The sequence below is a fragment of the Ipomoea triloba genome, chromosome 3, assembly GCF_003576645.1.
Source record: "Ipomoea triloba cultivar NCNSP0323 chromosome 3, ASM357664v1".
Classification (NCBI taxonomy): Eukaryota; Viridiplantae; Streptophyta; class Magnoliopsida; order Solanales; family Convolvulaceae; genus Ipomoea; species Ipomoea triloba.
The window spans coordinates 733,839-743,708 of NC_044918.1; positions in this window are offsets into that span (position 1 = coordinate 733,839).

Below are 9,870 nucleotides of genomic sequence, written 5' to 3' on the forward strand. Positions count from 1 at the left end.
ATTTACACCACTAATAATTCAGATGTGACATATTTATGATGGACATAAATTATAATTTTCTTTTATTATTCTGTATCAAAATATTTCATCCTTAAAAAACATGTTCAGTTCACACATATAACAGGGTCAGGTATACCCTTTAAAAATATGTTCACATCATGTTTAACAAGATAAGATTTAAACACTTATATATATATATATATATAAAGTTTCACTTAAAGCGTATTTTCAACTAACGACTAATTGATATACAGTGGAGCTGGAGCTGGGGGAGTGTGAATGATAGGCATTCAGGTCACAGAACACTACTCGAAAGAGTGACCTTTTAAAATTAATAATTAGTGAATAGATATTTCAAATTTTCAGATTGTGTGTTTCCAAACCTGGGTTTGAGCTCAAGTGGTATTAGGGCAATGTGTTTGTTATTGTACTAACAATGTGGGCCTTCATGTGTATGTCTCCTTGTACAACATCATGTGATCATTCCGCACTCATTACATCTTTGTTCCTCATAAATTATCTTTTACTGCTAGTATAGATCCATAGGTTTTACTCCTACACAAATAAAAATAAATATTTAAATTTGTTAATAAATTTAATACCGTGTTAAAAAAATTCAATGTTAGGGTCAAGTGTTTATTCCTCAAGAAGAAAAAATACGGAGTAGTTGTTAGCATAAATGAAATTTTATTTCTTTATATTGGTGTTGTAGAAGCCAATGCGACGGTGCTCTAACCAATTGGATTAGAATATGAGGGAAATAAGGGATTTGCTAGCAGACTTTTTGATTCTTCTTATTTACGTATTTGGTCTGATCTTTCTGAAGGACACGGTGTTCTATTATCTTATGGTGGATTGGCGAATTATTGGGCGGAGCTGGATTTGACCCATGTGAATACACATTGCGCAGCAAGATGTAGGATTTAGCCCATCACGCCTCCTACTGGCTACTGACAACTGGTTGTATATATTGACTTTTTAAAAAAATCGATACACTCAATAATATTGTTTCTTTATGTCACTGTCGAGTTTAGATTTGAATGTGAAAATGGATAGACATATGGTCTAAAAATAAAGTTTGGGAGTTAATAATTGTTGAGGCAAATTGTTTGACTATCTCCCCCACCCCCCATTTCATGCAATTTTATTTTTCATCATTGATTTACCTACCTTAGACCACACATATATAACAGTTGCAACTTTACCCTGATCTAAATTCCAACATAATCTTCATTAACTAACGTAATTATGGGCCATAACTCATGGCATTGAATGTGTTCTTTCCTCAGCCCTCAAAATTGAAGATAATGTAAAATTATTTTTTTAAAAGTTTTTCGTTGAAAATATAAAATAATCGATATGTATTGTTATTTTAGTATATAATACAATTTTATATTGATATAAGGAAAAAAAGATAATTAACCAAAAAAAAAGTTATTCAAAGCTTATAGTCAGTTATGACAACTTAGGCTGATTTATTTTTTTGTGATTTTTTATTAGCTAGGTCATAAGACGCCCTTTATACATAAGTGACAGAACATACTTTTGAGTAGCAATTGTGACTTTTTTTGGTAAACTAAAATTAGTTTGACTAGCATTAATCAAGCAAATTAAGCAGGCCAACGAACCACGCATAACGGTAAGTGAAGAAAAAACGGTCTCATGCGCGGCAGGTTTTAACGAGTGTTAAGGCAGTGATTGGGCATGTTTTACTTGTACTAATCTCATCATCCATTGACCATTATCTTTAATTTGAGAAAAATTAGAGTAATACTAAATAAGTTTTAAGACGAAATGTAAGAGAAACTAACAATAAGGGGATTACTCTTATATTCTTATCTACCACGAATTTAAAGAGGAAAAATTGTCTAAGAAAAGTATGCACGAAATTCACCTAAAAAACACACAAGAAAGAGCTAACAATCATCCAAAGACGGGAATTCGATCCGTTTTTGCATGATTTTAATTTGAGAGACCATGGTGACTGGTGAGTAGAGGGTGAGCATCAAATACTCATGTCAATATCAGTTATCACAGTGATCGAAAAGCGGGTAACGCTTAGCATCATTGTCCGCATGGGCAGTTTAATTGATCACAGCGTGTGAGCAGTATCTCAAAGTGAGGGGGCTCCTAGTGAACAGTAAGCAAATGTCTAGCATCTGTGTTCAGCTGAGTTGATATAATTAATTACATTCTCCTAAATGTTTTGTCGGGTCGGGGCGTAGGGTCCTTGCGGTTGGGGATTCAACAATTTTGGAAAGAAATGATCAATTATCACATTATACACATAATATAGGGAATGTTTAGCAATTAATGATATTACGTGGTAGAAATCCGTTGCACTGCACGTAGGTTGAATTAAAGCTAAATCCAAGTAGGGTTTGACATTGGGGATGTAGATCAGGGCATAATCACGACACTAAACATCGTGGTCAAACTTACATTTGATTGTAAACATGCGTGCAAATCTCATGGATTAGCATCTCAAGATTGTGTTTTTGCATTTTAATTGTGTATTATTAATATTAATTAAAGTACAGGCATGCACACTGTGGAGTCAAGCACTGCACACCTTAATCTTGGCGTTCTCTGCCGACCATGCCAACTCAATAATTAATACCAGCAATATACTAGCCACTTTGTACTTTGTTGTTTCATTTTATGTATATCCTCATTTATTTTGGGTACTGACAAGTAGAGAAGTCATATTCAATATTTAAAGTTACGTAGTAAATAAGTCGTGTTCTTATATAATAGTTTGTAAATTATATAGAGAGGTAATCGTACTAAGAGATTCTTGTGCGATAGGCTTGATCAAGAGGGTGTTGGCGAGAATTGATTATGTACCGTAATTTTAGTTATATGGAAGATTATTTGTTTATAATTATAATTTTATATTAAATAATTGAGTGTCAAAACGTTGTATTATAAGACAGCTTCAACGTTTGTAAAGGTTGTCTGATGTTAAAGAATTATGGGTTAAAATTTTCCTTGAGTAAGCGTCGAATTATGTAGGCATGCCTCAAACTAAATCTGTGTTAAATCGACATTGGTGGGATACCATCATACTCTGAGGCAGAGCTACAGTGGCCCCCCTCCCCCCATCCTCCACCGCCACCCCATATATAGTACCCTTGTGTGTGTGTGTATATATACCTACCAAAGTAAATATGTAAGCAAAGGATGATTGGTCACATGACAAATACAATTAGACAAAAGAAAGTGTGTGACTAGTTTTATTGTGAATGGTACATATTGCCATATTGGATTCCCCAAACAACCATATAGGGAGCCATGCAATTGGATTTTTTTTAATTTTACATTTAAATTCCGTACTTTATAGATCATGTGTGAATTGGTTTATTATATTCACAAATCTATACTATATATAAAATAATATCATCCTCCAAAATTTTCCCGCCCAAACGTAGGGGTATTTTAGTAATATGGTAATTATTATTATTATTATTATTATTATTATTATTATGATAGAATAATATTAATTATTGATTGTAATTCGTTATTAGATTATGGTAATGGTAATTAGTAATTATGATAATTATTATGATAGAATTTAGTTTTAATTCGTTATTAGTAATTAAGGTAATGTTAATTAGTAATTATGGCAATTAGTAATTATGATAATTATTATATGATAAAATAGAATAGAATAGAATTATAAACCTTCCTTCCACGTTTCTGATCATAAAATCAAATTATATGAAAAATTAAAAAAAAAATTATGTATAGAATTAATAAGATAATAATTTCATTTAGAATTAATAATTAAAAATGTTAAGTAATTAATTATACATTCCTTTTGAAAAATTAACAAATTTATAATTCTCACCATTTCTACCTATAAATACAATGGATTGTTGATCTTGAAAATCATAATTCTTCAATTTGCATTGTCTGTCTCTTCTTCCCGTTCTCTGTGAACTCATATCTTGGCGGCTCTCTCATTTTCTTCTTCCACCGCCCTGTAAATACAATGGATTGGTGTTGCATTCATTATAATATCGATTACAATATCACTTTACAATACCGATTTTAAGATAATAATTATTTGTTGTAGCACAAGATTGCTTTTGTTTTAATACTTTGACGTTAGTCTCAATATTTATACTTCGATTTATGTATGTGTATGAAATATTTGTTGCAGTATGAACACATGGTGTTGCTGGAGTTGCTAAACAAGGGTCATCTAGAGCCAGAGAAGAAGATATGCAAAGGAGTCGGTGACGACGGTGATGTTTTTGAAAATCAATAAAAGAATAACATACTTTTTAATTGTAAAATTCAGTGTTTCCTTAAAACATTTTTGTATTTGATTTTGGAATAATTATTAAATTTTATATCATTTACGATATTGTATGGCATATAAATAAATAAATAAATAAATAAATATATATATATATATATGCTTTCCTCCTCATTTTCTTCTTCTTCTTAACTTTTTTATCCCTTTTATTAATACATAATAATAATTACCATAAATACTTATTAATAAATGTAAATTTATATTAGATAATTATATTAATTATTAAAGAAAATATAATTTAATTGTACTATGGAAACATTATTTTTAATAATTTCGATTTAATAATATTATATCTTAGTTATAAAAATTCTACCTAATAATTTTAATATTACAAGAGACACAATAAATATCATAAATAATGTTTAATAATTGTCTAAGTTGTATTTGGCAATAAAAATTAATACTTAATTATTAAGTCAATTATAAAAAATTTTGTACCTATAGACACACTATTTTTAATTATTTCAGTTTAATAATATTATATCTTATTTATAAAAATTTAAAGTAATACTTTTAGTACTACGGATGTGACCAAGGATTATCTTAATTATTAAGGATATGTATTTAGCTTGGTAATAAAAAGACTTCAAAAATATGAATTATAGTAGCATGGTAATCAATTAGTAATACAATTATATTAGACAATCTAATTAATAATTTACTTTTTAAATTATTTTTTTAATGATAGAATAGTTTCCTAAAGTATATACACAAATTATACTAATAAATATAGTGTTAAAAGTGTGTATATATATATATATATATATATATATATATATATATATATACATAAAAGTGTCATAATAATTAAATGGAAGAATGAGAATATAATTTATTTTGTAATAATGTTATACCTTACACATAAAATAAGTATATTAGGCAATTATGTTAATTGATAATTAATATTTATTTACATTCATTTTGGCAGTTATTACAAAAAATTAATTTCTTATAACTGCAGAAATTAATGTACCTAAATATTAATTATCTATTAGCAAAATTGCCTAAAATACTTATTTTATATTTAATGTATAATATTATTATTAGTACAAAATAAATTATATTTCCATTCTTCCATTTAATTATTATGATACCTTTATGATTATATATTTATTTATTTATACTTAAGGTATAATATTATAAGAACGTAGAAAATAAATTATTCTTTCTATTTTTCTATGTAATTACTATGATAATTTTATGCTACTTTTTCTCTATATATTTATATACTTAAAGAATAATGAAAGTATAATTACACAATATTTTTTTTACAAACATAATTACAGAATATTAGTTTAATTGACTAATATTTATTATGATAATTATAGTAATAATTACCATTACCATAATAATAATATAAATACAATTATATATATATATATTATACTTAAGGTATAATACTTTGAGAACAAAATGAATTAGCATTCTTATTCTTCTATCTAATTACTATGGTAGTCTCTATATATATATATATTTCTATACTTAAAGTATAAAATTATAATTGTACAATATTAGTATAATTACCTAATAATTATTATGGTAAGTAACTAAAACATTAATCACACATATATTAGAATAATTGACTAATAAGTGTGATGATAATTAAGCTAATAATTATATAAATATTAATATAATTATAATTAAACATGGGTCGTTAGATTTTTATTTTATAATTATACACACACACACATAAACATGGGGTGTTTGATTTTATTTTATAATTAAAATTAATTTTTTGATTATATATGTGTGTGTGAGAGAGAGAGAGAGAGAGATAGAGAGAGAAAACAAAATAAACAATCATTCATATTCTTCTGTGTAATTATTATGGTAATCTCTCAATGTATATTTTTATACTTAAGGTATAAAAGTGTAATTGTATAATATTAATTTCATTATTTGATAATTATTATGGTAATTAATGAATAATTGCATAGATATTAGTATAATTGACTAATAATAATTATGCTAATTAAGTTAATAAATACACGAATGTTAGTATAGATTTAGCTAAACATGAGCTGTTGTATTTAGTTTTATAATAATTACAATTAAATTATTTCTCTTTTTAACCATATTTATTTTAGTAATAATATAATTACACATAGATTTTTTCAAGATAATTGCAGACAAACGAGTCATATATTGTTCAATTAATTGAGTGATACTTTTGCATTAATCTTAAAATCAGATAAATGTACACTTTTGGAAATTTGGCCGGAATCCCAATGACCTGTGATCACAGGTCATTAACAGGTTTATAGACTTTTTTGCATCAAAATACAATGTTGATGGGTTGAATTGCTACTTTAAAATGTTTAGGGGCCTAATTGACTCCTTAGGTAATGTTGGAGGGCTTATTTGACCCTTTTTCCCTATAATATACTATCAATGTCATCTACAAAAATGTTTTCAATAATGTGTAATTCAAAATAGTTACATTGATATACTTTTATGTTTTCTTTTTATACAAAGATGACAAAATTGCTATATATTAACACAGAAAATATATCATCCGTATAAATAATTTCTATAACTGAGTTGCTGGACAACGAGATAATTAGCCCAATTAATACAAATCATAAACATTGATATATAAAATGTCTAAAGTTTCAGCACCGGATGCATATATATACACATTGGCTATTAATTAGGTAATTATTTGCTCAAATTCAAACAATGATAACATCAAAAAACATAATCGATCAAACTCAATTCTTCAATTGCACTATATAATATTCGATATTATAATTTACATAATTGTATATCGGTCTAAATATTCTAAACATATTATAGCAAATCCATTCTTGATAAAGTGTAATTAGTAAAAATAAAGACTTTTGAATGCTCCAGTTTTAGGGAGATTCTTGATAATTCTCATACACACCTCTTAAAGATAGAAATTNATAATATTATAAGAACGTAGAAAATAAATTATTCTTTCTATTTTTCTATGTAATTACTATGATAATTTTATGCTACTTTTTCTCTATATATTTATATACTTAAAGAATAATGAAAGTATAATTACACAATATTTTTTTTACAAACATAATTACAGAATATTAGTTTAATTGACTAATATTTATTATGATAATTATAGTAATAATTACCATTACCATAATAATAATATAAATACAATTATATATATATATATTATACTTAAGGTATAATACTTTGAGAACAAAATGAATTAGCATTCTTATTCTTCTATCTAATTACTATGGTAGTCTCTATATATATATATATTTCTATACTTAAAGTATAAAATTATAATTGTACAATATTAGTATAATTACCTAATAATTATTATGGTAAGTAACTAAAACATTAATCACACATATATTAGAATAATTGACTAATAAGTGTGATGATAATTAAGCTAATAATTATATAAATATTAATATAATTATAATTAAACATGGGTCGTTAGATTTTTATTTTATAATTATACACACACACACATAAACATGGGGTGTTTGATTTTATTTTATAATTAAAATTAATTTTTTGATTATATATGTGTGTGTGAGAGAGAGAGAGAGAGAGATAGAGAGAGAAAACAAAATAAACAATCATTCATATTCTTCTGTGTAATTATTATGGTAATCTCTCAATGTATATTTTTATACTTAAGGTATAAAAGTGTAATTGTATAATATTAATTTCATTATTTGATAATTATTATGGTAATTAATGAATAATTGCATAGATATTAGTATAATTGACTAATAATAATTATGCTAATTAAGTTAATAAATACACGAATGTTAGTATAGATTTAGCTAAACATGAGCTGTTGTATTTAGTTTTATAATAATTACAATTAAATTATTTCTCTTTTTAACCATATTTATTTTAGTAATAATATAATTACACATAGATTTTTTCAAGATAATTGCAGACAAACGAGTCATATATTGTTCAATTAATTGAGTGATACTTTTGCATTAATCTTAAAATCAGATAAATGTACACTTTTGGAAATTTGGCCGGAATCCCAATGACCTGTGATCACAGGTCATTAACAGGTTTATAGACTTTTTTGCATCAAAATACAATGTTGATGGGTTGAATTGCTACTTTAAAATGTTTAGGGGCCTAATTGACTCCTTAGGTAATGTTGGAGGGCTTATTTGACCCTTTTTCCCTATAATATACTATCAATGTCATCTACAAAAATGTTTTCAATAATGTGTAATTCAAAATAGTTACATTGATATACTTTTATGTTTTCTTTTTATACAAAGATGACAAAATTGCTATATATTAACACAGAAAATATATCATCCGTATAAATAATTTCTATAACTGAGTTGCTGGACAACGAGATAATTAGCCCAATTAATACAAATCATAAACATTGATATATAAAATGTCTAAAGTTTCAGCACCGGATGCATATATATACACATTGGCTATTAATTAGGTAATTATTTGCTCAAATTCAAACAATGATAACATCAAAAAACATAATCGATCAAACTCAATTCTTCAATTGCACTATATAATATTCGATATTATAATTTACATAATTGTATATCGGTCTAAATATTCTAAACATATTATAGCAAATCCATTCTTGATAAAGTGTAATTAGTAAAAATAAAGACTTTTGAATGCTCCAGTTTTAGGGAGATTCTTGATAATTCTCATACACACCTCTTAAAGATAGAAATTGTTGGAAAAAATTTGGGTAAGAGGAGAAAACAGGAGAGGAAATGAGATCTTCAGGCATGATATCACTTTCCTATAAGCTTTTAATCTTTCCTCTATGAAAGCAACGAGGTATCAAGATTAAATCTTATGGGATACAAGAAGATGAAAACAAAGTTCTTAGATTGCTTTGATAAAAACTTACTGGAGAGTTATTGAACTGTGATATATCAAGATATCATGCAAAATAAATTCCGTATTTGATCAGATGACACTCCTAGAATTTATAGAGATAAATTCTAACTGTTAGGAGCAGTTACTGGAAGTTTTATACCAGTTTTAAAACTTTCAAAAAAATATATATATAAAATATATTCTTTTGGATTTCACCATTCTGGTTCAAGCAGTTACGTACACACATGTGGAATATAATATTAAATTATATTCACATGTTAATATCTCCAAAGATATTAATATAACTGATTTTGGATTAGTGTACGTAGGATTATCTTAGTATGCATGTAACATATAATTCAAATAATTATATAACTACTTTAATATTTCAAATGCACGACTACATGCTAATATGAAATAATAAAGTGAACTCACATGCACAGTAAAACTTTACTGTCTCATTCGAGAGGTAAACATCCCTTACATACTGATTCTAAAACAATGCATGCAAAATATAATTCAAACTATTATATTCATATTTTAATCTCACATGCATGTGAACATGCAATACAAGAAATATTAAAATACACAAGTACAAGCATTGAAATAGAATGAACACAAAGTGAAATGTTCTTGCATGTTCGAGAGATACATCACCATATTTGAGAGGTAAAAAGCGGTACGCATATTGCCTTTGAGACATTGTTTCCATGCGG